This window comes from Lepidochelys kempii, chromosome 11, assembly GCF_965140265.1.
Source record: "Lepidochelys kempii isolate rLepKem1 chromosome 11, rLepKem1.hap2, whole genome shotgun sequence".
Taxonomy (NCBI): domain Eukaryota; kingdom Metazoa; phylum Chordata; order Testudines; family Cheloniidae; genus Lepidochelys; species Lepidochelys kempii.
In genome coordinates this window covers 53609163-53636764 of record NC_133266.1, presented here as the reverse complement: position 1 = coordinate 53636764, position 27602 = coordinate 53609163, and the positions used below count along the sequence as shown (strand labels likewise).

Genomic DNA, 27602 nt, shown 5'->3' with positions numbered 1-27602 from the left:
CCAACAGACTATTTAGTTGAAAGAAAAGAAGTTACAAAATAGATTTAAAACTTGGCTATCACACAGGGAGAGAAAATCCTGAATAATCTTACATGCTTGCAGTATATGAGAGGCTATAAACGGTGGTAGGCCAAACTCTTCTCTTAGGGCCTGATCCACCACCCAACAACATCAATGGAGCGATTCCCATTGTCTTCAGTTGGTGCCAGATCAGGCCTATGTTAAGGTCATTAAGGTTGCATGTGCCAAACGGTACTTTCAGTTAAGTCCATCATTTTTAAACACATGGTCAAAATTCAACAATGGAGTAAATTCTAAATGCAGTCAACGGTACTCATGCATACTGTGGAAGTATAACATTGTATAAGTATAACGTTGTATAAGGGGACATGCTGGATACATTGTATATGAGAGGGCATGCCAAAACATGTTACAAAGTATCTGAGGGAGCACACGTAGGGACAGTTAGCTTCTGAATGGAGAAGCAATTAAGATAGAGCCAGCACGTCTAAGAAGCAGGCATCAGAATGGAAGGTGTGAAGGGCAATTAGTTAAGTTAACTGGAAGCTGTTAAAGGAGATTGTTAAGGGTGGCAGGTAATTGAAGATACGTGACTGGTCTCAGGGATCTCGAAGGGTGGTGACTAAAATCTTTTTCTTCTTTTGTCTGTAACTTCTCTGTAACTTGTTCTCCAGTAAGCTGTATAAATTAAGAGACACAAGCCCCACTCGGGGGGCTCACTTCTAAATGTATTAGCAGAGCAGCTTTGCTAATAAAATAGAGTGGTCTGATAAATTGTGAGTCTGAGTCAAACTTTGACAATACTTACATGAAGGCTGAGTTTGGTCACTTCTGCACTGGCATAAGTACTCACAACTTCACTGTATGCACATATTACACACTGAATAATGTACAGTAAAGTCATTTGAACAATGCACACCACTCCAACACTTGATATTTTTTCCTATTTCGATAATAATCTACGTAGGGGGGAAAAGTATAACTTCATTATACAGTAGACTAATCAAATATTAGCTTCAGAACGGTCCCGTTCATTTCCTAAAGCCAGCCCATAAATCCGATCCCTGATGTGGAAGCTAGTAACCCCAACAATTTTACTGACTTAAACCTATGTAAGTCATCTGACTAGTCAGTTTATTTTATTATTAATAATATTATAGTATCCCAAAAGGCTTTAGCAAAGATTGAAGCCCTATTGTGCTAGATTGCATAAAACACATAGTCACAGACAGACACTGTCCAAAGACTGTACCATCTAAACAGACAGGTAAAACCATTATTATCACCTTTTTACAGCTGGGCAGTGGAGGCCCAGATACATTAAGTGCCCTGGCCAAAGGCCGTACATGAAATCTATAGCAGACCCAGGAATTTAACCCAGATCTCCCAAGCCACAGTCCAGCACCTTAACCAAAAGACAGTTATTAGAAGAAGCAATTGTTAAGGACATATTGCAAACATTGCTCTTGTGCCAGTAGTACGTATGTGACACACAGCATGCTGGTTAGAGAAACTGGCCTTGATTCTCTGTTGCCCTGATCTTGTGCAGCCCTTTACCAGTAGTGCAAGGTGGAGGTAAAACACTACCTACCATTCTGATTCTTACAATCCAGTTGTGTTGACATAATGGCTACACAGGATGTGTGGGAAGAGCAAATCCAAGCCTCAGTCACTGAATATGGTAACAGTTTCCAAAGGTCAATGCCACTGTTCCATGACGAGAGTCAGTCTCCACTCAGGGCACTTGCTACTGTTCCAGAACTCACTATGATTATTAAGCACACAGACATTTTTTCAGAAGTTTTTCCAGGGTTTTTTTTTTTCCAAACAAGAGTAGATTATTCTTGAGAATCAATTAATTAAGCTGAACATTCAGACTCAAAATCCAAAATGCCACAATGGGGAGTTTTGAGGGTGGGGAATTGAAAGAAAAAGAAGTCTTGTCTGCTCCCATTTATGGCAAAAAAGCAAATTAATTGTTCAACTTTATTTGTGAATATAAAGGCTGGAAGTTTTGTGGACATGATTGTTTTCCCCAGGAAAATAGAGATAAGAGAATGTTTGTCAAGCATGAACAACTAATTCTGATGGGAAGTAAAGTCTCTAAATTGATTAAGGCATGGGCATAAGATAGGCGTTATCAATAAACTGCAGGGGACTCTGTTTTGGCTAAGAGATAGAAACAATTAGCTTCAAATTACCATTGCCAGCTAGAACAAACTGAAGATTTAAAGAAACAAAAATAACCTCTTCCATCAAGATGTCTTAGTAACGTTCCTCAGCTATCTTGTTTTGAGAAAAGGCTTCTTTGTTTGGTGTGGGCTTGCAGTTAGTGTCAGGCACTTTCACATGACAGAACTTTTAATGGTGTTTGTCTATGGTCTGCTGCTTCTGGAGCTGAAATGCACCAATATTTAGTTTCAGAATTTATGTGCAACAGCCTAGAGCGAGTTCTCAAATTCAGACAGCCATTCTCCCTGCAATCTTTCCATCAAAAACCTGCTTTTCAGAGAAACAAAGAAGCACCTCCTAAAACTGCTTGTATAGAAACAATTCAAATAAAAAAGTGAGATGCTTAGGAAGATCAATCAACAAAATTTAGGGTTATACTTTAACTGATAATTAAATTTAAAAAGGGAAGATAAACGTCCATTTTCTTTGTATTAATGTAACTTACACCATAATATTTTTCAAGGGATCAAGACAAAGTTTCTAGAGCTTCCAGCTACATCCCCTAGGAAAAGCCTCAAATTTTGATATTTATGATAAATTTACAACATTTGTAATGTATATCGGGATGGGAAATTTCTGTGAACTACGGGTCAAATTCTACTCTGAGCCATATTAATGCATCTAAAGGAGCACTGAGTCCTAAAGCTATAATGTCATGTGTCTATCATTTCAGCTTTCTAAGGGCTCATATTAAAAATAGTAATAATAATTAAATACTTTTGCATTTCAAGAGCACCTTTCATTCAAGGATCTCAAAGCATCTGTATCTTTTTACAACAACTTTTCACTTGGGGATGAATAAACCAAGTAAGAATTGACCTGAACCTTCATGCAAAATTTGAACCCAAACCTTTTGAAAGTTTGAAAGAAGTAGCTCACAATTTTTTTCAAAAAAAATCTTCACCTATTTTTCTGCACTGCCTGGTTTTGACCAGGAAATGGCTATGCCATGATATTGCAGAAAATTGAGAAAGGGATTTTCTTGTTAGATTTCTAGCCCCTTCTCCAGACCAAAGAGCTTCCAAACTTTAGGATGTTTATTCAATCCTTTTGAAGCTGTTTCATCACTACTTTTCACCCATTAGGCTCTCATCCGTCCCATCTTGCCTCTCTCCACTGAAGGTATCTAATTGCTTCAGCTTGAGGGGAACAGAGACAGCTTGACATCATCAGCAAATTCCCACCCAGGTGGAGAGCTCTCTGAACCATCTTTGAAATATTCAGTTAAATTGGTGTAAAAGATTGATGATTCCTACAAAAAGAGACTGCTTTTCCTCTTTTCCCAAAAGAGATGATTTTGTCCAGCAGGGCTGCAGGATGTGGGAATCTACTTGGGAGGGCAAAAAAGAAAAGTGTATTTTACATATAAAAATATTGAGGAATATCTTGGCTCAGCTGGTGGTTTAGGGATACAGATCTGCAGCTTGAAAGGGAAGCCTACACAGAGAAGAATATTTCAAATTCAAATACTTGTGGATTATGAGTCCTAGCTCAAAAAGATATTAGATGCAGCATCTGCAGTTGGTCTGCAACTGCAGTTGAGGGTTTTCACAAAATATGATTATGAGAGCCCAGATCTATGGCTGTCAGGTTTGATTGGGGCCATGCTACGAGGATGCTCCCGGCTGCTTCCAGGATCTTTGGAGTAGAGTTCTATAGAAAAGATAATATGTGGGCAGGCAGTGCAGAGGAGCTAGAAACTGTCTGGATATGGACAGCTGAGAATTTCTCCAGCATAGAGGGCAGTCTGGGGTGGAGCTTGACAGCTGTATGTAGGCTGTCCCCATATGCTGGACAGCCCTTTGAGGCATAGTTGAGATGAGGCCCCAGGCCTGTCAGATTAAAATTCCAGAATTTCAGAAGTTTCAAAGAATCAGATCTTCCTGTACCAAGCCCTAAACCCTCGCATCCCTCTAAGTATGTTTGCAGGCACAATTCAGGGACCTGCAAAAGTTAGTATGGATGGATTCAGAATTCATTTACGTGAGGAAAATCTCAACAGATACAGATTCACACAAACCTAGTCTCATGGACTTCACACACAGGAGCCTCTGTGATGTTGGAGGGAAAGTCAGCCCCTTCTCTTTGACAGATTTGGGCCAAAAATTTTTTAATTCCCTTCCACAAAGAAGAAAGGATCAGATGGTGATAAGGCCCTATACTGACTTTTGTCAAACACAAAAAGTACTTAACCAAGTCTCCTCCTACCTCCAAAAAAATTAAAGGCACTTTGAGATCATGATTCCAATTTCCAAAAACAACAATAATGAATTTAAAATAGCCCTAGCATGCAAATGAAAAGCCACAGTCTCCATTTACTCTCATGAAAATCAGACAGAAATGGGAATGTGGATTAAATGGAAATCTCAAGCCACTTGATTTTCCCGTATTGTCCTTGAAATAATTATTAGTCAGTTATTTCCAGTTTGACAGACTTTTTCCATAGGGTCTGGAAGTGGAGTGTTCGAATGGTTATAAAAGCAGTAATGAGGAAGGACTGAGGATTCATGAGCACAACTTAGAAACATTCTGAAAGAACCTACAGCTGCATAGGGCATCTGTAACTTTAACATGCATGCCCAGCACTTGTGCAGTTGATGATCTAAACTGACATGGGCTTGGCAGTATTGCAGAGAAAATTATCACAGGGATAGATAGTTTTCTTCATGGTGTTTCTAGGATACCAAGCAAACATATACAGTAACTCCTCGCTTAACGTTGTAGTTATGTTCCTGGAAAGTGTGACTTTAAGCAAAATGATGTTAAGCAAATCCAATTTCCCCATTAGAATTAATGTAAATGGGGGAGGAGGGCTAGGATCCAGTGAAATTTTTTTTCACCAGACAAAAGACTATATTATATATATACCACAGTATAAGTTTTAAACAAACAATTTAATAATGGTACACAGCGATGATGATTGTGCAGCTTGGTTGAGGTGGTGAAGTCAGAGGGAGGGATAAAATTTCCAGGGGGATGCCTTACTGCTAAATGATGAACTAGCAATTGGCTGAGCCCTCAAGGGTTAACTCGTTGTTTATGTAACCTCATACTCTACAAGGCAGCACGAATAGAGAGAGGGGAGACAGTATGGCAGGCAGAGACATAACCATGTGTGTGAGAAAGAGATGCACATTGCCCCTTTAAGAACGCTGACCCCACTCTTAAGTACACTGCCTTTTTAAGTAGATCGGCAAGCTGAGATGCAGCTGCAGCCAGGAAGCTCCCTCCATCCTGAGCCCTGTCCTGTCCCCTCTGCTCTATAGAAGATGGGGTAAATGGGGTGCAGGAGCAGGGGGAGGGGGACACCCTGACATTAGCCCTCTTCTTCTCCCCACCTTCCAGCACAGCAAGCAGGAGACTCTGGAGAGCAGCTCCAAGGCAGAGGGCAGGAGCAGCACATGGCAGTAGGGGGAGGGACCGCTGAACTGCCAGCAATTGTTAGTCTGCTGGGTGGCTGCCACACAGGGAACGTAGGGGAATGGGGAGCTGCTAGGGGGCTACCAGTCCACCCTGGTTCTAAGCCCCCACCAGCTAGCTGCAACGGGGTGCTCTTCCTGCAAGCAGTGGACAAAGCAGGCAGCTGCCAAACAAGCATTGCACAGCTTTAAATGAGCACATTCCCTAATTGATCAGCAACGTAACAACGTTAACTGGGATGACTTTAAGTGAGGAGTTACTGTACCCTCTTCAGCATCACACATGCATATCTATGGTTCTCTTCTATAGACTGTTATATGGAGACTGCCTCTCTTTACAACATGTTTGTTTCCTTTTCTCCACCATACTGTGTGTCAGATTTTGTTTTCTAATTGCTTGCAGCCAGCACACCTGCCCTGCTGCAGGAAACTTTTGAAAATGACATGCACATGTAAATCCTGAAAATGATTCCTATTCATGGTGGTTTATGTGGACCCATTTTTATGAATATATAGGTTACAGGAAACCAAAGGTGCACCCTGGTAGAAATTACTGGAATAGAACATTAGTCTCATTTAATTGGAATAAGAAAAACAGTATTTCTGATACTGCTGCAGACTTTCTGAAAGAGTAAGAAAAAAAATTATTAGAACTGCAATTAGTTTTTTCCCTTTGCCCTGAATGCATGACCTGTTGTCCCTCTATGTTCAAAAGTCTGTGATTTCTCACTCTTCTCTGGTGCACAAAGTGGGTATCTCTGGCTTTTATTGCTTTTCGCAATGGTGCATTTTGGCAGTCGTGTATCTTTTGCTATAGGAAATTCTGTAAATAGGATAAGGGATCTATCACAGGCCCTGATCCTGCAATGGGAATCATGGGTAGATGAATCTCTACACCCACTTTGGAGCCCCACAGGGACTTTGCACAGGATGCAGTCTGGGGTTCTCACTGCAGGTTCAGGGCTGTTAATTGTTAAATCATGATGTAATTCCTTTGAGATTACTTGGTAAATCCCCATTAGTAGGAAAGAGTTCATGGTAGCTACTTGTATTCAGATAAATACCTGAGAAAATAATCATAATTTGTGAAAACCCTCACCCAAGCAGCACCTTTCCCGAAGCCCAACCCCAGCCAGGCAAGGCAAGGTGCCTGCAATACCATGGAAGCTTTGATTTAATTCTGGCTGAGGTGAGAGGCAAGCTGGACAGAAGAAGGGCATATCTAGCTTTTGGAACCTGCGATTCGTGCAGTTCTGTGTGTGGAACTGTGGCATATGTGCAGGACAATTAAATGGGGCCTTGGGCCTAACCTTGTCTGCATATACTAACTGTTCTTAGGCACAGCTGGCAGAGTGAAGAGGAGTATGCAGTCTTCCGGCTCACTCTGGGGAAAGGCCCAGCCCACCCAGCTTTCTCCCTCCTACTCTTTATGATAGCATGAGGGCAACAGTGCAGGGAAAGTCTGATGCCCGTCCACCCCAAATGGAGAAAGAGTTAGAGAAGGAGAACAGACAGAGGGGATGTGGGATGGAAGAATAACGTCAGTGGGATAAGGGGGGCTCCCAGAACCTTAAATCCAGCTCTGGAAAAAGCAGTGGTCTGGGGAGGGCTGTTCTGTGCTGGACTGGGGAGAGAAAAGAGTTACAGGAAGCACCTAGAAAGGAGGATGCATTGGGAGGGGCAGAAATTTTGATGGATTTTGTCCGTCCATTAAGGCTGAGTGCATCTTTGTGTGCTCAGTGCGCCTATCATAAACATTCAGGATATTACACCTTCTCTTCCAATTACTGCTTCCTTTCTTCAAACCGCATTCACCATTTCACACTTGAAATATTTCCTTTTTTAAACAATAAGTCGTCTTGCTATCTCTGCTGCATCTCTTCTGTGTCATCTCAATAGTCTTCCGAATGCTGCTGCCACTCAGCTGCGCTTCAAGGGTCTTATAACAAGAACATGGTATGTGACACTCCGGATCTGCCAGGAGACACAGAAGAGATCTTACAGTATTTATATATAGAATCGGGTCTAGCTTCCTAGCTTTAGTTCTTTCATACACCTATGAAAAAATCTTGTCTTCCAAGATATTTCAAAATAATGGTACCCTTATTCTTGAGTCTCCAGTGGGAGGTATAAATAAAAGAATTAATTTTCTCCAGCTTTACCTTCAAAGTGCTTTCTACCATTAGTATTAAGTAGCATTTTTCAAGCACGCAATCTGAACAGATGGGGTCTAGGATGTTGTTGAATGAGAAGTGAAGTCATCTCATACAAGTTTTCTGCATCAAAAACAAACAGCATTAATCTGAGAACAAAATCTGTACAGTACCAGTATTGTCTCTTACAGCTCAGTGATGGAGTAGAAAATGCAGCTGTGGGTTCAGTATTTAGGCCTTTATTCTTCTTATGACAAATTGATAATGGAGGGCATTCTAAAGATTGTGTTAAAAGCTGACATAATGGGGAAGGAAGATATGTTGTAGTAATTTATTAGGTTGTTAAAAGTGAGAGTTGTATACACTTTGGCTTGCCATTTTCTTTAGGCGGCGGGTCTGGGAGATGAAAGCTGGCTACATTTTTAAGTTCAAAATGAAATTTATTGGAGGCTCCCGTTATTAATGTCGACATTTCTGTTGACAAGTATGCATGTCCTGAAAGGTCTTTATCACCTCTTCCTTGCCACAGCCGAGCCCTACTGTAATTAACTCTCAGAAATGACTCCTGTATTATTATTATGACACAACTTGGAATCTCCAGGCTGCTTATTTGCCAAAGAACTATTTCACATTGTGAAACATATCTCATCGCTGCCTAAGATAAACAGGGCCAGATCCTTCGCTGGTGTAAATGCACATAGCTCCATTGAAGCCAACAGAATTATGCAGATAATCTACTGAGAAACTGACTCCTAGAGTACTAATTATGGGCCTGATCCAAAACCCATCTAACTCAATGGGAATACTTCCAGTGACTTCAAAGGGTTTTGCATCAGGCTCTGTCTACAAAAACTCATCTTTTTAATACACAATAACTTCTATAACTTCCTGGGCAATAAACATATTTCTCTTATCAGTAAATCCACCATTCTTTTTACATCTAGTAGGAAAATGGAATAGTCTTTGAAAACATATGTGTTAATTAAACAACATCCTTCTGTAGAAGCAGAATAAAGTAATTTATCGGTGTCCACTGAGAGTCCACTATGAACTACAGCTTTTACTGTGTGGAGTCAATAAAGACATTAAAAACAAACTCTTTCATGTCCCACAAGCTTAAGTTCTTGTGTACTTCTCATAACTGAAAAGAAGCCTTTGAATTAAATATAAAATACTTGTAAGAGCATGTTGAATGATTATATTTGCTATCTTGCTGGTTCATTTTGCTAGCTTTTGATGTAATCCTATGTAACTTTGCCAGCCTTTTCTGATGTGCTCTTACGTGTGACTTCATGTGATCCAGCGAACATAGAATTAACAATACACTGATAGTTCTGATGGAATTTATCAACTCCAGAGGCGCTCTCTAAATCTGAATATTCCAAGTTGCCAATTTCATTTAATTTTCCTCTTACTTGTTCCCATCCGAAATTGGTTTACAAACTCTGTATCATTGCTGAACTGTTTAATTGTTATTTTATAATTAGCATATCTAGAAGTGAGGATGGAGAATTAAATAACAAAAATACTAGCTCTTAAAAATAACTGCCTACCTCTGACTTGTGTGTAAAATCCTTCCGTGTCACACTCTGTTCTGCAAGCAGTGTGCCTAGAATTCCTTCAGAATACTCCAAAACTCTCAGTATGCCCTTACTTTTATCTGAGCCTTTATAAGCTTTATTTAAAAACGAACATGTTGGATAGCGTGTAATCATTTTAGGACAACGGTATTAGAGTAAAGCTATGCGTAACGTTGGGAGATGCTTATTATTCACATATGAGTGCCCAAAAGTGTGCCGGGCACATCACGTGCACATGCACAAAGTAAAGATACAGTCCCTGCTCTGGAGCTCTCACCGTCAAAAGGTAAATGTGTTATAAGCGTGAAGGTGATAAATGAACACAGGTGGAAGGGACAAAGGTTAAGATAATGGAAAATGACAGGGTCACTCAGTAAAGTTTTGATGCTGCACACATGAGCAGTGAATAATTGATTATTTCCGGCTTGGTGGCTGAAACAAAAATTTAAAAAAAAAATCATTTCAGGTCATACAAAATGTTTCGTTTGACCTGAAATGATTTTTTTTTCAATTTCTTAATTTTTTTTCTGATTGGTATTGTCCCCTTTTTTTTTTGTTCAGTTGGTGTTTATTAAAAAAATTAGCTAATGTCCAAATGTCAGTTTAAAATGAAAAGTCAAAACATTTCATTTCTAAAATGTCAAAATGGAATGTTTGGATTTTTGAGGGGAAAAAATAATTTATTTTCAATCAAAACTATTCACCAAAATACACCCACATTTGCAAAGTTTTGCTCAAGCTGAGACTGCATTTTCCAGTAAATAAACTGTTCAGATAATTTTGTCTAGGGTTATGTGTCAGCTAGATAACGAAAGTGTGAGTGACTTCCTACTGAGAAGTCCCATTGACTGTATCCCTCAGCCCCAGCTTATATTTCTGACCTCATCTTCATTTACATTCTTACCCAGTCCCCTTCACTCTGCGAGTGTTGTTGGCACTGGTGCCCCTTTTGTTTCCTTCCCCCATTCCTGTCTCCATGGTCCTTCCATGCTGCCCTCCACCAGCACAACTACACCCAATGTATGGAACACCCTCTTCAAGCCTATTCACCCTCCCTCTCTTCATTCAAAACCCTCCCACAAATTTACTTCTGGGTTGCCTATAGAAAGTTTGGTCAATTAAACAGTTTCAGAAAGAACTATTTTGGATGGGGTGTTCACTCCACACAAGCCCTGGGCAGATTAACAGGGTCCAGAAGGGTCCAATTAACCTTAGATGCTGCACCTTGGAGGGAAACCAGGGATTGACAAAGCCTGGTTGCAGACAAAGCCTGGGAGGAGCTGAAATAGGATTATAATATAGCAAATTAAAGCTGGAAGAGGCTGCAGGGAAGAGGTCTGCAGTCACCACCTAGAGGGAAAGAGAGTTGGCCGAGGACCAGAAGAAAATCCAGGCGGTTAGTAAGCCTTGGACTGGGGAGTCTTACAAGAGGCCTAAAGGGGTGAAGTAGCCATAGGAGCAGAGGAATCTCCAGGGGTAACCCATAGGCAAGGAGAGAGATGGGGTAGGAAGTAGCTCCAGGAAATAGCAGAAGGGTCTGAGACTGAGTAGACCTCGGTTGTTAGTCGTAGGGTCCCTGGACTGGAACCTAGAGTAGCGGGCAGGCCCAGGTTCCCCTACCAGCTAATGGGCAAGAGGCACAGGGCATGGACAGCTTGTCCAGTGGGACTTTATTACCCTGGAAGATGGGGGACTATACAGTGGCCTGAATGGAAGGCCAAGTCACAAAGAGGGAGTACCCGGAGTCACAGAGAGAGAGAGAGACCACTGTGCAAGCAACCAACAGAAGGGGAGCCAGATGAGGCGAGAGCTAATTCCCAGATCCAGCCACAAGGAGGTGCACCTTGGAACTCCCTTTACACTCTTCAAAAGTGAAAGACAGAGGCAAGTCTTTCAGAAGCGGCATAACTGACTGGTCTGAATGAGAACCATTCCAATACTTTTCTCTATTGATGTTCTGCAAACGGAGATTTCCAAACTCTCTTATGACTCTGGCTGACCTATGTCTTTTTTTTTTCCCTCCTTCTTATAGCTATGCAGACTGTTTCTTTAAATCTGCAGCAGGAAACCAAGCAGGAACAGGAGCTGGGGGAAGTTTTTGTTGCTGTTTTTGTTCGGGGGTTTTTGTTTGTTTGTTTGTTTTAAGGCAGAAGTTCTGCAGTGAATGACACTAACAAATCCCATACATAAAAAGTCATTGTACATCCTACCCCCATTTGGCTTAACCACTTGGCATGACAAATGCCAAGCCTGTCCTCTGAGTTCTGCCTCTGTCATTCAGTCTTCTCCTGGGTGCCATTGTTTGGTCTGAGCCTGGTCTGTAAGTCCCACGTTCCACCCGTGTTGCCAGCTCTCACAATTTTATCATGAGACTCGTGATATTTGTTGCTTTATTACAGCTACAGCTCCTAGAATCCTGGGCTTACATGACAATCTCAGCTTTAATTTTTAAAATGTATATTACCAGACTCCCTCATGGATGCAGAGAGGTGCTTGAGAAAATGACCTGAATGTCCCTAAAGGCTAAAAAATTCAGGTGGAAAATAAAAAGAATAAAAAAACACTTCAATAGTCTCATGATGTGTGGTCCATACTCACGATTTTTGAATGCTTGTCATTGGTAATACTGAACTTTGTGGCTACTCTCTGTAGCTAGAATGGGCTAAACAAAACCCAAATCCACTGGATTCAGTTTTGCAATGTGGATCCAGCTCTACTCTAACACATGTGTGAGAGAGGATACCACACTGAAATATCCGTTTAAAATATGATAAAGTCTAGGCAAGGCTTAAAATAGCATCCCCCCCCCCCCCAAATATTTAAAGCTCACAGATAGAGTGACAATGAAAAGAGGACAAATATTTGAATTTTCTGCCTCAGTAATATTTATTACCACTGATTTTATTGAATTTGTCTGCATCTTAAGCCACCATGTAAGCTGGGAGCTGTACTCTTCTGTCTAGCAGAAGCTCTAGGAAGGATAAGTGATGTTCTTAGCATATGTGAGGAGGCTCCAGTTTGCACTGCTCTTGACCACATTTCAGTACTAATCTCTATAGAGCTCTGTATCTTTCCAGGTGTCCCCAGCTCTTAGTGTGGTGAAGCACATGAAGGCAGCACATATGGCAGCATTATAAGGAAAGTGGAGCTGGTCTATATCAGGAATAAACAACTGATTAAAAAGAGAAGGGGTGGGAGATCAGGTCCTCCCTGATGTCAGCGTTGTCATGGCTGGATGAATGGAGGAAGAGTGCACGTGCATTTGTCTGTGGCCAAAACAAAACATGTCCTTTAACTTCACACACAAAACAGTAATGTGTTTGCAGGGTAACAGTAGGGACAGTAATAATACTAACATAATCATTCCATTGTTCAGGTAGAAAAAAATCTGGTTGCCCAGTACAATGACATTTCTGTCACTATGAAAGCAGCTGGAATTACATGCGTAATGTTGCATATATTCGGAGACTTTAAGACAAAATAAAAGGATATTCAAAATGTTTTGTTTTATAGCATGCAAGTTCTATATCTATATATATAATGAAGAAATATATTCCATGTTTAAATAGCATCATCATATATTCATTCCGGAGAGAGAGAGCATTTAGAAATTAGCATCCTAACAGATACATTACCCATAGTGCTTGAGTGGCTATATGACATTGCTCTGAAGCCATTGTCTATCTACCAACATCTAGCAGAGTGTGGGTTGGGAATGAAAACCTATGGGCAAAATTCAGGTTAGTGCAGAGCACTAAGCAGGGTCAGGGAGGAATGAACTATCCAGCCTTATCACATCTACTATGCCAGCAACAGCGTAGTAGTACTATACATAGGCGCCAACTTCTGCTGGTGCCCGTGGGTGCTCGATCCCCCTCTGCCCCGGCCCTAGCCCCGACTCCACCCCTCCCACCGCTGCCCCACCTCCATTCCAGCCCCCTCTGTTCCCCCTATTCCCCCTTCCCCAAATCCCTGCCCGTGCCCCGCCTCTTCCCTGCCTCCTCCCCTGACCGTGCTGCATTCCCACTCCTCCCCCACTCCCTCCTGGAGCTTGTTACACCACGGAACAGGAGAAGCAGGGAAGCAGCGCGCTCAGGGGAGGAGGCAGAGGTGAGGTGAGGTCGGGCGGGGAGCTTAGCACCCAGTGGGTGCAGAGCACCCACTAATTTTTCCGTGTGGGTGCTCCAGCCCCAGAGCACCCACAGAGTCGGCACCTATGGTACCATAGTAACAACAGCCATTCTGTACCACATAGAGCTGCTAGTCCACGTAGTTGCTCCCAAATCTTCCCAAACCACTGACCCATTTGGAGCCAGCACTGACCCTCCTACCATAGCATGTAAAGGGACATAAATCCTACATGTGCTAGGTCAGGAAAGTCTCTCTGACTGATTGGTCCACCTTCAAGTCCTCCACCCATGTAGCTCCACCATGAGACTTAAGTAATGCAGAAGACCTTCCCTTGAGTCCTCCCCCCATGCCATAGGTGGATTTCACCTTATACATAAGGTTCAGACTATAGGCATTTCAACTAATATTATGGAAGGTTTCAATTCTGTTCTATATAAGTTCTTGTTCCGCTCTAATCACTGTAGTATGAGCGCCTTCCAGTAGTGCATTGAGAAATGTGATTAATGTACTATCTTCAAACAGTAAAACAAATAGAGAGGCAAGGACCATGTCTTTGGATGTGCTTATATAGTGCCAAGCTTTTGTACTGATTTTGTCCGCTTGCGATGCCTTGAGGCAATCTGGAAATCCATGATAGCTCTAACAAGGCGATGGGCTGTCCAAAAGTCATCAGTTCCATGCATGGGATTGCTGATGATGATAGTGCCTTGCGCAATGGGGCCCTGATCCTAATGGAGGCTTCTAGGCCCTTCTGTAATATAGATGTTACGTCATCAGAATAATTATACAAATTAAGTAATTCTTAGCCTGTTGGTTCATATTTTATCAGACCAAGCACAACGTAGACTTCTAGGTGTGGTAATAGTTCAAAGGTGGTGTTACACCCAATCGCCAGTCCTGTCTCTGTCTGACTTGCTCCAAAGATGGTCTTCCCAGACCTTGTCTAGCATATTTTCATGCCCCTAAAAGTGCACCTGGTTTGGTGGGACAGCGGAGCCTCTGTGTTTCTGATGTGGAGAATACAATCAAAATATGCCCAAGAGTAAAAACAAGTCTGAAAGGAGGACTATCTGTGAAACCACAGGCACCAGTTCATCAGTCCACAACACACAGACTTCTCGGTCATAGTGGAGGAAATAAATACTATAGCCTTCCTAGCAGAGGGATACTGGGTTAGAATGCCTTTCCTCGTTACTACTCTGACCTGGAGGGGTAGGTATGCATCAAGAAAACAACCAGAACCCTCCACACCAATATATTCTCCCTACCAGGGTGGCAAGGTATGAGGCAGCACTTTGCAGGGTGCCTCCATTAGAGCTATGCTGCCAGGAAGCAGGAGGGGAGAGGGCCCTGGAGCCAAAGAGGAGTTTCTTAGCATAGATGACTTTGCTGGATGGCTCCCCCAAGATTTTCAAGTCCTAGGTGCCAAAGCCCTTGCTGATGCTGTGAGGGAGGACAAACCCACCTCCTGATATAAGGTCTGGTTCACAGCCCATGTTCTGGATCAAGACCATAATATCCTAAAGAAAATTCTACAAATAATACCTCATGGAACATTCCTTTCCTAGCTGACTCCCCTCACACAGAGTTTTTCCTATGGTTGGTTTATCTTCCTGTGGAAGGAGTTGATCTGGCCCTAGGAAGTCTGTGATAGATATATATGTGCTGTACTTGTCACATCTTAATTGCTGGTCCCATCTCTTCACACAGTGGGAGACTGAGAAACAGTACATGTGTTGGCTTCAGTGTACAGCAGCTTAATGCAATTAACAGTTTAAAATGTTTCCTTTCCCCATGGTGTAATGAATATTTAGATAACTTGTGTGATTATGTTTTTGCAGCCCTCCTGTGGTGCAGACTTTGGGGGATTTTTTTTAAAAATTCCTCAGTACCAAGAACTCAGGGAAAACCAAGAGAGTGTTGTATATTTTTGGAGGGATGCTATGCAAGGCAAGAATTGTTTTCACTTAGCATGCAGTACACAGTGTATAGTGTAGTATACTTTTGGTCTAATTCTTTCTTGTTTTCTGATCCCATAGCAGCGATGATAATTATAATTATACTGTTGTAGAGCCCATGGTGTGCGATGCATTTTCCAAACAGAAATGAAGGCATAGTCCACAATACCCAGAATCTAAAAAAGACAAAGACAGAAGGCTGGAGGAAAGGGATGTAGCATGCAAAGCTAAGTGATCACAGTGAAGATGGGCATACATCTTTGTCAAGGTTCCTTCCCCACTCTGAACTCTAGGGTACAGATGTGGGGACCTGCATGAAAACGTCCTAAGCTTACTTTTACCAGCTTAGGTTAAAACTTCCCCAAGGTACAAACTATTTTACCCTTGGACTTCCACTGCCACCACCGAACGTTTATCTGGGTTTATTTTATTAGGAAAGCGTTGTTTGGAAACGTCTTTCCCCCTAAAATCCTCCCAACCCTTGCACCCCACTTCCTGGGGAAAGTCTGGTAAAAATCCTCACCAATTTGCATAGGTGACCACAGACCCAAACCCTTGGATCTTAAGAACAATGAAAAAAGCATTCAGATCTTATAAGAAGAATTTTAATAGAAGTAACAGTAAAAAAAAGAAGTAAAAATAAAAAGAATCACCTCTGTAAAATCAGGATGGTAAATACCTTTCAGGGTAATCAGATTCAAAACATAGAGAATCCCTCTAGGCAAAACCTTAAGTTACAAAAAGACACAGAGACAGGAATATCCATTCTATTCAGCACAATATATAACCGTCATATATATATAATGGCAAACTGTCTGTTGAACTTACACAACTCATTTACTGGCCTGCAAATAGTATTGGCAGAAATGTCTGTTGTCCAGTAACAGGAAATATTCAATAGTGACATCCTGGCCCCACTGAAGTCAATGAGGTTTTACCATTGACTTCAATAGGGCCAGGATTTCACTTCATGCTTTTGGCAAACATCTGACCCATTAAAAATCCATCTGTTTTGCAGTAATTCAATAGAGATAAAAATTGTCTTTATTTTTCCCTGCAAATGGTGCTATTGATAGTCTTTGATATTTGTTGTTTCTAAAAGGCGTGACACAATACTGACTGATGCTGGAGCTGGTTCTGCTCTCACTTATGTATCAGGGTAAAATCAAAAGTAATTCCATTGTTATCAATGGAGTTATGTTGGTATTAAATCAATGTAAATGAGAGGATAATCAACTCACTTGAATACAAAGGATTGGCCCTACAATGAAAACATTAGTGGCTATTTGTGTAGTTGGGGTTGGGTCATAAGAATTGCCTAGAATAAAAACTCAGTGTATGTGAAGGAGCAAACTGTATGATGAAGCCAAATTGAACCTCTACTGACCAAAGGGAAGGGATCTAACTAGCAGGTGCTCTCCAGCTGACTCACATAAAACAGCTGCTGCCAATGGCAGCTGCAGGGCACTCAACACAACCACATCCAGTTTTTTTGAAGTGTGTTCTAAGTGTAAAGCCAGAACTTAGCAACACAGCATCTGTAATGGGCAGTGATAGGTTTGTCTGATAGGATGTGGAGCTGACAAAAATAAAACCAGGTGCCATTCGTACAGCATTTGTAGAGAAGACAATTTAATCTGTGAAATTGTACTCTGAGATAGGGTTAAGCAAAATGCCACCGCTTCGCTTTTGTGATGCATGTCACCATGTCTAACAATGGTACATCGATATGTTCAACTGTTTAAACCATTTAACCATTTTTCACAAAACAGCCTTTTAACTGCTCGCAAGACCTCATCAAAGAATGTACAATTCACAAGTGTAAATTAAACCATATGAAAGTCTCTCTGAGCAGGTAACTGATAGTTTAGTAGTACACCTGCAGAATGCAGACCTAGGTGGTTTTGTCACATGGTACACACAATCCTTTGCTGGTCATGGGCCAGAGTCTCCATTGCAGCAGATGTATTTGATGCTGATATAAATGGAGTCACACTGATGTAACACACTAGTAAGGTGACCATACATCCTGTTTTGGCCACGACTGTCCCTTTTTTAAGCACTGTCCCAGCTGTCCCAACATTTTGGCAAAACTGGGCATTTGTCCCATTTGCTCTTGCCAACTGAACAAATGCAGTTTTGCCAAAAAAGTGGAGTGCGAACCCTACTGGGGTGTGGAGGAATGTTTGAGGGGGAAGAGGATGAGCGGCAATGCCAGCACTGTGCAGGACAGAGGGCTCAGGGGAGCAGCTGGGACCTGGCCAGCCCCATGCAGGCAGGTGGCAAGGGGGGCTCGTGTTGGCCCCACGCGCGGCGGATCGAGGTGGGTCTCGGGCTGACCCAATGCAGGCGGGAGGCCTTGGGCCAGCCCCATGCAATGTCCCATTTTCCCTTTGGGAAAATGTGGTCACCCTTCCCAGTAGAGAATCTGGCTCTCTGCTCACAAGTTTTTTTCCCCCATGCCTATTCTATTCTGTTAAGGTCTGCTGGACTGTCAGCACATTTCTTGTGAAGTACAGCTACTCAGATGTGAGTAATCATCTGATTACAATCTACTTTTTAAGAGGTGGAGGAGGAAGTAATTGGGCAATGTCACGGCACCGTCGTCATCATTGATGATCCTCTGCACAATAATACATTTGTGCCGGGCTTGATTTGAAGGGGCTCTGTGGTGAGATACAGTGTACATCCTCCAGATAGAAGGGTACAGTCATCCATTTAATAATCAATGTGCGGTACAGAGAGACAGAAGACAGAAATTAAGAGGAATTCTCCTTGCAAAATTATTTGCATTTAAGACCTCTTCTTCTTTAGAAGGGAGATGATTTTTGAAAGCACTGAGGAGGTGAAAGGTGATAAAGGGATGATCCAGACTGAAGGCAGAATTTATACCAATTAATAAATGTAAAATTTCTTCCTTTTTTTTTAGAAATTCAGGAGTCAGAATATTAGTGTCAGCATCAGCACTTCGAGCAAAATCACACATTTGTGTCTGTGGGGGCGGGGCGTGAAAGATGAGGAAAATCCTACTCATGATAGCAGCACCTGTGTGCTGCTTTTGCATCCCATCCCAGAAAAAGAGAGAGAGTCACATTTGAGTTTCTCTTGCTGGTGGAGAGCTTTATAGCGGGGGAAAGGAGGGGGAGAAGGAGGTATGAAACCTGCCCACATTTAGTGCCCTCTGCTCCAGACATCTGTTCCCAGAAGCAGTGATCCCTAGCCCTCTGCCGGTGATTTTTAATATGTGGTTGCCCCTACACAGAGCTTTTTCCTCCATATGACATCTTGTTTGGTGATTTGTGTGAAGCAGTAACATTCTGCAATTTTTTCTCTTTCGCAAGTAAGACCCAAGACAAATGCACACGCACGATGTAACATCCTGCTTCAACTGAAAGTAGATTAAAATTGCAGGGTAAGAGAGGAATTGCTGTATGAAGTATACAGGTTGCTTTGGGAAATATATTGATCTCTTGAGTTACTGTCTCTTTAAATGTTTCTCCTTTTCTGAATATGCTTTGAGGCTAGGAGCTGTTCAGCTAGCATGTCCCAGAGTGATAGCACAGGTAGAATTAGCTGGAAGGCAGCAGCTGAGGAGAGAAGCTTTCTGATCAGAACAGGCCTCTGAAATAAGACATGAAAAATAAAACTGTCTCTAAATCTGGAAACCAGATTCTGTAAAAGCTGGAGAAAAGGGAGACAAACTGATCACCCAGAAGAGGAACAATTCAGTCAGTGTCCCCCAGCCTTGGCATATGTTCATGCACAATATGTGTATTATGTGTATGCCCCATCTTGTGTAAAGCTGGTGTGATAAATGAAGGAGCGGGCATACCTCCATTTTATGGACACCCAGCCAGCCAGTTAGCTATAAAGTCCCTCTTGGTGGCTCTTCTCTGCTTGCTTTACCTTTAAAGGGTTAAGAAAGTCCCCCAGGTAAAGGAAAGGGAGTGGGCACCTGACCAAAAGAGCCAATGGGAAGGCTAGAACTTTTTAAAGTGGGGGGGATATCTTCCCCTTTCTCTCTGTTATTGTTCTCCGGGAAAGAGGGGAACAGGGAGCAGTTATGCTGTTAGAAGATTTAAGCCAGATATGAAAATCATCACATCATACCTAGAACTACTTTTAACAACCTAAATATGTAAGTAGATCAGGAATGTTTAGAAAGACACTATTAGGTTTATTTTCTGTTTATTTCTTATGGCTAGTGGACTCCTCTATGCTAACTCCAGATACTTTTATTTGCTTGTAATCCTTAAGATGAACCCACAAGAAAGCTGTTTTGGGTGCTTAATTTTTGGAATTGCTCTTTTAAATCTAGCAAAAGCCTAACTTCCAGATGTATTTTCCTTCTTTATGTTTTTAATAACATTTACCTTTTGTAAGAACAGGACTGGATTTTTGGTGTCCTAAGAGGTTTGTGTGCATGTTGTTTAATTAGCTGGTGGCAGCAGATAATTTCCTTTGTTTTCTTTCTCAGCTCTTCCCTGGGGGGGGGGGATGAAAGGGCTTGAGGGTACCGCACAGGAAGAAATTCCCAAGTTCCAAAAGAGATTTTGCATCTGGGTGGTGGCAGCGTTTACCAAGCCAAGGTCAGAGAAAATCTGTAACCTTGGAAGTTTAATGCAAGCCTAGAGTAGCAAGTATTAATTCTTAAAATCCTTGCAGGCCCCCACCTTCTGCACTCAAAGTGCCAGAGTGGGGAATCAGCTTTGACAGCTGGCATAAAGCCATCATAGCTAGCTCTTATTTAAACTTCTCTGAAACCCCTACATGTGGGGGAAGATTTGAAACTTTCCCAGGAGCTTGGGTGTCGGCATGACTGGAGCACTCTGTGCCCTGCCAATCCCTAACTGGCCTCCGCGTATAGTTTAGAGTAGCCCTGGGCACATCTGCCTCCAAGTATGTGGATCCACAAACATCTCACACTTCTTCGGATGTGTGGCACTGACAGACCAGGCACCAGCTCTTACCAAGGCGTTAGGCCTCAACTGAGCACTGACAAATTCATTGCTGGAAACCAGTCTGTTTCACCTGTGTATTAGTGTGGCTAATATGGGTATTGGACTTATAACATGTGTTTAGACTTTATGAAATACTTCTAAATTGCTGCATCCATTAATCTCATTTATAATATCTTTATCACATGCTATGAGGTAATATTTAAGTTTTTGCTTTATAACTAAAAAATGTTTGCCCTGAAATTGTGACCCCAGTCAGGTGAGATCGTCTCCTGCCCATCAAGAAGGACTATTAAAACTAAATTGGCCATTGTGGAATGTCACAATACAACGACTTTCTTAATTGCCATCTCACAACATAAGGAGGCTCCATGCAAAAAGACTCTTCCCATCAGCTTGAATTCTGGAAGAAGGGAATAAAAATAGGGGACAATAACATTTTTCATCTCTTTTGCTGTTTGGATTCTCACAAGACCAGAGCTATGAGACAGAAGTAGAGATCCCCAGGGTCAACCTGGGTTAGCCCTAAAAGACATTCAGAGCTCACAGATTACTACAAACTCTGTCACCTTTTAAAACAATAGGCTGTAATTTGTTTGTGAATATATCTTTGCCTGCTTTAACGTTGTAATAACTCTCTCATTTCTTTTTCCTAGTTAATAAATCTTCAGTTACATGTGTTGTCTTTGGTAAGAGAACTGAGGTACAAATTGATCTAGAGTAAGTGACTGGTCTCTTGGGACTGGAAGCAACCTGAATATTTTGTGACATTTGGAGTGTATATAGCAACCAACTATTACTAAGTCCAGCTTGCCTAGGTGGCAAGATAGACAGGTATGTCTAAGGGGACTGTCTGTGACTCCATGGTAAGACTGTTATAGTGCTTTAGGAGTTCACACTTGTTACTGGGTTGGTGAAATCTAATTATAGAACACACAACCAGTTTGGGGTCTGCCCAGCTCCTTGACAGTCTGCCCTGCTCTTGGCACTCCCGGTCGTGAACCACTCTAGACAGTGTGACGGGGTGTAGCTCAGGTTTGAGGCCTTTGTACAGACAAATGTGCAATGAATTGTGGTATGAAAATTGTACATTCTAAGTTGTACCCCTTAGAGTGCACAAGCATGTGATACTGAAAATAGCAATCTTTTTTTTAAATTACCAATTAGTACATAATTTAATTGTAATACTACTGTATTATAATGTACTTATTAACAATAAACCCTGTATAAGAAACTCAAAAGGCGATTCACTTATCAGAAATCTCTGTTCAGACCTTATTACATTTCTATAAAGTTATCACCATGCACCTTTACAAAATGCTTAGGTGTATATGTGTGTACACACATTGAAAATAACCTAAGGCAGACCATTTACATGTACCACACTTGGGGGTTAAATTACTTTCTCTGTACAACTTAGTCTGCTTGTGGCTTTTCCTTCGTTTGTCCATGGTGAAACCCATGATGATTTCATTCATAGCCCACAGTTTGCAGTGAACTTCACATAAAATACCTTTTACTGTTCTAATATTAAATGCCCTTGCTAATCTACACTTTGCCAAGCTGTCATACTCTGCTTGCTTCTCAGCAAAGATCAAATCAGTGAGAGATGTAGTGATTTCCTATAGGATTCATTACCAAGGATTCAGTATCTGTATGAAATATGACCTAGTCCATTATGAAGAATGGTAATGTTCTCCAAAACAATATACAATATACCTGTTTCTTCACTTACTTTCTCATTAACAAAATTGTGTAATTTGCTATGGATAGCCCGGTATTTAGGACGAATTAGAGAGAGTCTGCTGTAAATACAGTGGAAAACCCTAACCTACCCATTCACTTAATGCTGATGTATCTAATTTGCATGTTTCATTCCTATATATAGCATAGCTGTAATTTGTTTTAGTCTATGTAACTACCAGAAACTGCACTTCTCACCTGTTTTGATGATCTTTAACACACACACTGTTTTGGGGTTTTTTTTTTAAGAGTAATAGAATGCCTGATCCTGGGGCAGTTCCTCACATATAATCCTTACTCACTGAAATACTTCCACTGATACCAGTCTGACTGGGCCACCTGTAGCCAATGGTACGGTTCAAGTAAGGAAGAGTTGCAAGATCAGGTGCCTATTGTGAGTCAAATAACATTTTTGGTGAGATATGAAGACATTTTCTAGAACGTTAAAGCTATTCCAGAACCACTTACCAAAGCAAAATAAAATCCCACAGGAGTCAGCACGAGTTTGTCTTAAATGGCACGTTGAGACCTAGGAATGTAGAAGTGCCATTGTTTTTTTAAAAAGTTAATTTTTAATAGGTGCTTCCATCAAAGCAGTGATGAATTAATTAAGAAAGCACTTGAAGAAATAATAAGGGAATGGATACTTTTTGAAGGACTTTCATTTTGTGATGGCAAAGTGACTCTAGACATGACTGCCACGATGCCAAGTGGCACTTGGAGGACAGTTCAAAAGGCTCCCCAATATCTGTCAACAAATTTTGCAGCATCTGAAAATATGTGGGAAAGGATAGTGTAGGGAGTGTGAATGTGTCAGTCCAGTTTCAGATTTCTCATCTCCCCTCTATTCTTCTTTGTGCTACTGGAAATATGGTTTGTTTGTTTTTTAAGTTGAGGTTTGCTTATACACACAAGTTGTACTTGCAATGCTACCCTCATAGTGTGGCTGGTAAGGGGAATAAGCTATGCAACTAAAATGATTAGGGGGTTGGAACGGGGTCCCATATGAGGAGAGATTAAAGGGGCTCGGACTTTTCAGCTTGGAAAAGAGGAGACTAAGGGGGGATATGATAGAAATATATAAAATCATGAGTGGTGTGGAGAAAGTGAATAAGGAAAAGTTATTTACTTGTTCCCATAATATAAGAACTATGGGCCACCAAATGAAATTAAGGGTTAGCAGGTTTAAAACAAATAAAAGGAAGTTCTTCGTCACTCAGTGCACAGTCAACCTGTGGAACTCCTTGCCTGAGGAGGTTGTGAAGGCTAGGACTGTAACAGTGTTAAAAGAGAACTGGATAAATTCATGGAGCTTAAGTCCATTAATGGCTAATAGCCAGGATGGGTAAGGAATGGTGTCCCTAGCCTCTGTTTGTCAGAGGGTGGAGATGGATGGCAGGAGAGAGATCACTCTATCATTACCTGTTAGGTTCACTCCCTCTGGGGCACCTGGCATTGGCCACTGTCGGTAGACAGGACACTGGGCTGGATGGACTTTTGGTCTGACCCAGTATGGCCATTCTTATGTTCTATATGGCATTTTTATACCATTATAACTGTGTCCGCAGTAGGGTGGGTACTAATATAACTACATCTGTTTAAAAAAAAATACAACTTCTAACCAAGATAGTTATACTGGTACAAATCTGTGTGCAGACCAGCCATCAGAGGAAGTGAGAAAAGAAAAAAAAAACACGTCTCACTTTTTTGGGAGAAAAAAGTTAGTGACAGCAAATTTAGGGAGGTGGGAAGGAGACTTTCTTGGACTTAACTTTTTTCTACTGCAAAAGCATGAGGATGTTTTTTTTAAAAAAAATAGTTTTACTTTATGTCACTATTTAAACTTTTTTTCAAAAACTCTTCCCCTATTTCCTCCACCTCTTTTCTCCAATGGAAAAAGGGATAAAGTAAAGTTAAAGAAGGGGGTGGACGGGAATCAAAACAAAACCCTGACCATTCAAAACGAAGGAAGGAGGCATTTCAAAAAACAGGAAAACGAAATTGAAAATTTTGACAGGTTTCAGAGTAACAGCCGTGTTAGTCTGTATTCGCAAAAAGAAAAGGAGTACTTGTGGCACCTTAGAGACTAACCAATTTATTTGAGCATGAGCTTTCGTCGTGAGCTAGCTCACGAAAGCTCATGCTCAAATAAATTGGTTAGTCTCTAAGGTGCCACAAGTACTCCTTTTCTTTTTGCGAAATTGAAAATGAAACTCTTCGTTTTCTCTCCAACTTTCTGTGTGTGCAGGGTCGGGGGGAGGGAGGGAATCCACAACGTTTTGACTAGGTACACTGTAAGGTGCTTAGCACAATGGAGCCCTGATGCCTGATTAGAAGAGAGGAATCAATCTGACCCCTGTTGCGGGGGTGGTATTTAATGAGAGAAAGTATTGCTATTCGTCTCTTAGTCAAATTCTGTTCACCATATTCAATTGATATCAATAGGATTACTCACATGAATAAGGTGAGAAGACTACAGCTTATTAGGCAAAAGCCTGAATTGGGCTGTTTTGTTAAGATCCATTATGACACAAACGCAGAAATAGGAACTGTTTAGAACTAAAAATAGATTAGGTAACATCCAAATTCTTTTTTTAATGGTCACTCATTTTCTCTCCTATAAAAAAAAAATCACCAGGGTCCAAATGCTCTAACAAATTGGTACCATGGCAGTGCATTTATCAATGTGATTAAAGGACAATATTGCTGTTACCCAATATTACTATCATAGATCAAAAAGCCTTGAATTTCTGATTTTGTTTATTTGCTAAAACCACTGTGCTAACCTCTAGTATAAGGATATGCGATGTTAAAGAACTTTATATGCAATGTTAGTATCCAATCCAGATTGTTTTAGCTTTCTGGTTTTGTAGAGTTTAGAAGGTGCTAATCACCTTTCTATATTCCAAATTATGTTTCGTGCCAGCCCACAGCATTAACAGACCCCCTTATATTTGATTGTGCACAGTTTGAAAGCTTTATGCCACAATACCAAAGAACATTTCAGGCAGTAAGCTATTAAGGCAGCCATCATTTAAATTAAAAAAAATGCTTTGGGTTAAGTCTGGCTAATAAATGCTGTTCTCAAAACAAGGGCTGGAGTTTCCTGTTTTATGAAGCTGCAGTACCAATCCACAACCGAAGTGAATAAATTTGACTCACAACAAATTCCTATAATGTGTAATTAGCTCAGTACACATGTTTGGGTCAGATGAGCACTCAAAACTCGATATGCGTCCACACCTCTTGGGACTTTAAAAGTTCATCTGGATATCTTGTGAGAATAGTCTTCCTTGTAAGATTCCTGGTACTGCTTTCACATTATTTACGGCCATACACATTCCTTTGGTATTGCATGCCTAGAGACAATGAGATTGTGTGTACTCTTCTAATCAGTCTGTAGCAACACAGAGATTATGAGCATTCTCTTTCCTCCCATTATAATGGGGGGAGGAGCTACACAACTTCTACTTCTATAGCTTCCTTTATCAATCAAGATTGAGAGGAAAAAGATATCATTAGTTTAATGATGAGTGTGTGAGAGTTTAGCAATTACATTTTCTCACTACTTTGGTCTCAGAAAGTGTCAGAGTGCCTATTGGGAAAGAGAGTATGAAAATAACAGTTACATTTTCTCTCTAGTCTAATGAGTACAGATACTTACACAGAGAGGGTTCCCTTGGTTAATTATCTAGTCATCAATCACTTCAGCATTCCCTATTACGAAACTAAGAGCCAGAAGGAGGTATAATAAATATAGACTGGGTTGCTGATCAGGAAAATATGGCACAGTTCAGAGGTCCAGGCCTCAGGACATGCTATGTTAAAAAAAAAAGACATTTTGATGCCTCTCCAGAAGCAAATTGAATATAAAATCAAATACATTTTCAAACAAAATTTCCAATGAATACTCTATAGCCAGCTGTGAGTAAAAATAAATGCGGTAATGATCCTCTCCCATGCCTTGGAGGTGATTAAATAGCTGGAAGAATTTGATTGCTTTTACTATTGTTATCTTTCCTCAGTTCACAGAATTTGGAGTTGGGAAATAAATCACTGCCCAAATTGATGCTGAGATTTTTGCCTTTACGTTTTTGGCATGGCAGTAAGGACTTTTTTTTTTTAGTAAAATACAACAAAAATGCAGCACACCATTATCTATTTGGCTAATATTCCACTGAAAAACATTTCAATCAGCAGTGGGTTTACTCAGTGCAAACATAAGAGCATGCACGCATATGCTTGAGAAAATCAACTCTGAACAGAGACAGCGATAATGTTAGTTTTTAAGAAAATGTAAATTATTAACTGCATAATCCTCCTGGAACTAGTAATGCCTCTTCTCACACAGAAACAGAGAAGCTGCTGAAGTTTTTGCTGAGCTATTTCCATTCTGTTAAGAGTCCTTTCTCCCTTAGAGAATTATAGGGGAATTTCCAACATGCTTCACTGGAATAATTTGACTTTTCTCCTTGATTTATCAGGGATCTCCTAGCTGGGAGCTTTGGAGTTTCCAAGAGAATCTGGATAGAGAATGTCCCTTTCTCTGCTGATCCCCCCTGTCAAGGTTCCTCCCCCACTCTGAACTCTAGGGTACAGATGTGGGGACCTGCATGAAAAACCTCCTAAGCTTATCTTTACCAGCTTAGGTCAAAACTTCCCCAAGGTACAAAATATTACCCCCGTTATCCTTGGAATGGCCGCTACCACCACCAAACTAATACTGGTTACTGGGGAAGAGCTGTTTGGACGCGTCCTTCCCCCCAAAATACTTCCCAAAACCTTGCACCCTACTTCCTGGACAAGGTTTGGTAAAAAGCCTCACCAATTCGCCTAGGTGACTACAGACCCAGACCCTTGGATCTTAAGAACAATGAACAATCCTCCCAACACTTGCACTCCCCCTTTCCTGGGAAATGTTGGATAAAAAGCCTCACCAATTTGCATAGGTGACCACAGACCCAAACCCTTGGATCTGAGAACAATGAAAAAGCATTCAGTGTTTTACAAGAAGACTTTTAATAAAAAATAGAAGTAAATAGAAATAAAGAAATCCCCCCTGTAAAATCAGGATGGTAGATATCTTACAGGGTAATTAGATTCAAAAACATAGAGAACCCCTCTAGGCAAAACCTTAAGTTACAAAAAAGATACACAGACAGAAATAGTTATTCTATTCAGCACAATTCTTTTCTCAGCCATTTAAAGAAATCATAATCTAACACATACCTAGCTAGATTACTTACTAAAAGTTCTAAGGCTCCATTCCTGTTCTGTCCCTGGCCAAGACGACTACAGACAGACACACAAACCCTTTGTTTCTCTCCCTCCTCCCAGCTTTTGAAAGTATCTTGTCTCCTCATTGGTCATTTTGGTCAGGTGCCAGCGAGGTTACCTTTAGCTTCTT

General features: G+C 41.1%; 1 long non-coding RNA gene across 1 annotated transcript; it reads right to left on the bottom strand.

The window, feature by feature from the left end:
- Positions 1-27602, bottom strand: LOC140895758 (uncharacterized). The gene is made up of 3 exons (XR_012154341.1): positions 27442-27602; positions 7835-7948; positions 1-7646 (listed from the first exon to the last, which is right to left on the bottom strand). It is a non-coding gene; the product is annotated as an uncharacterized lncRNA (long non-coding RNA).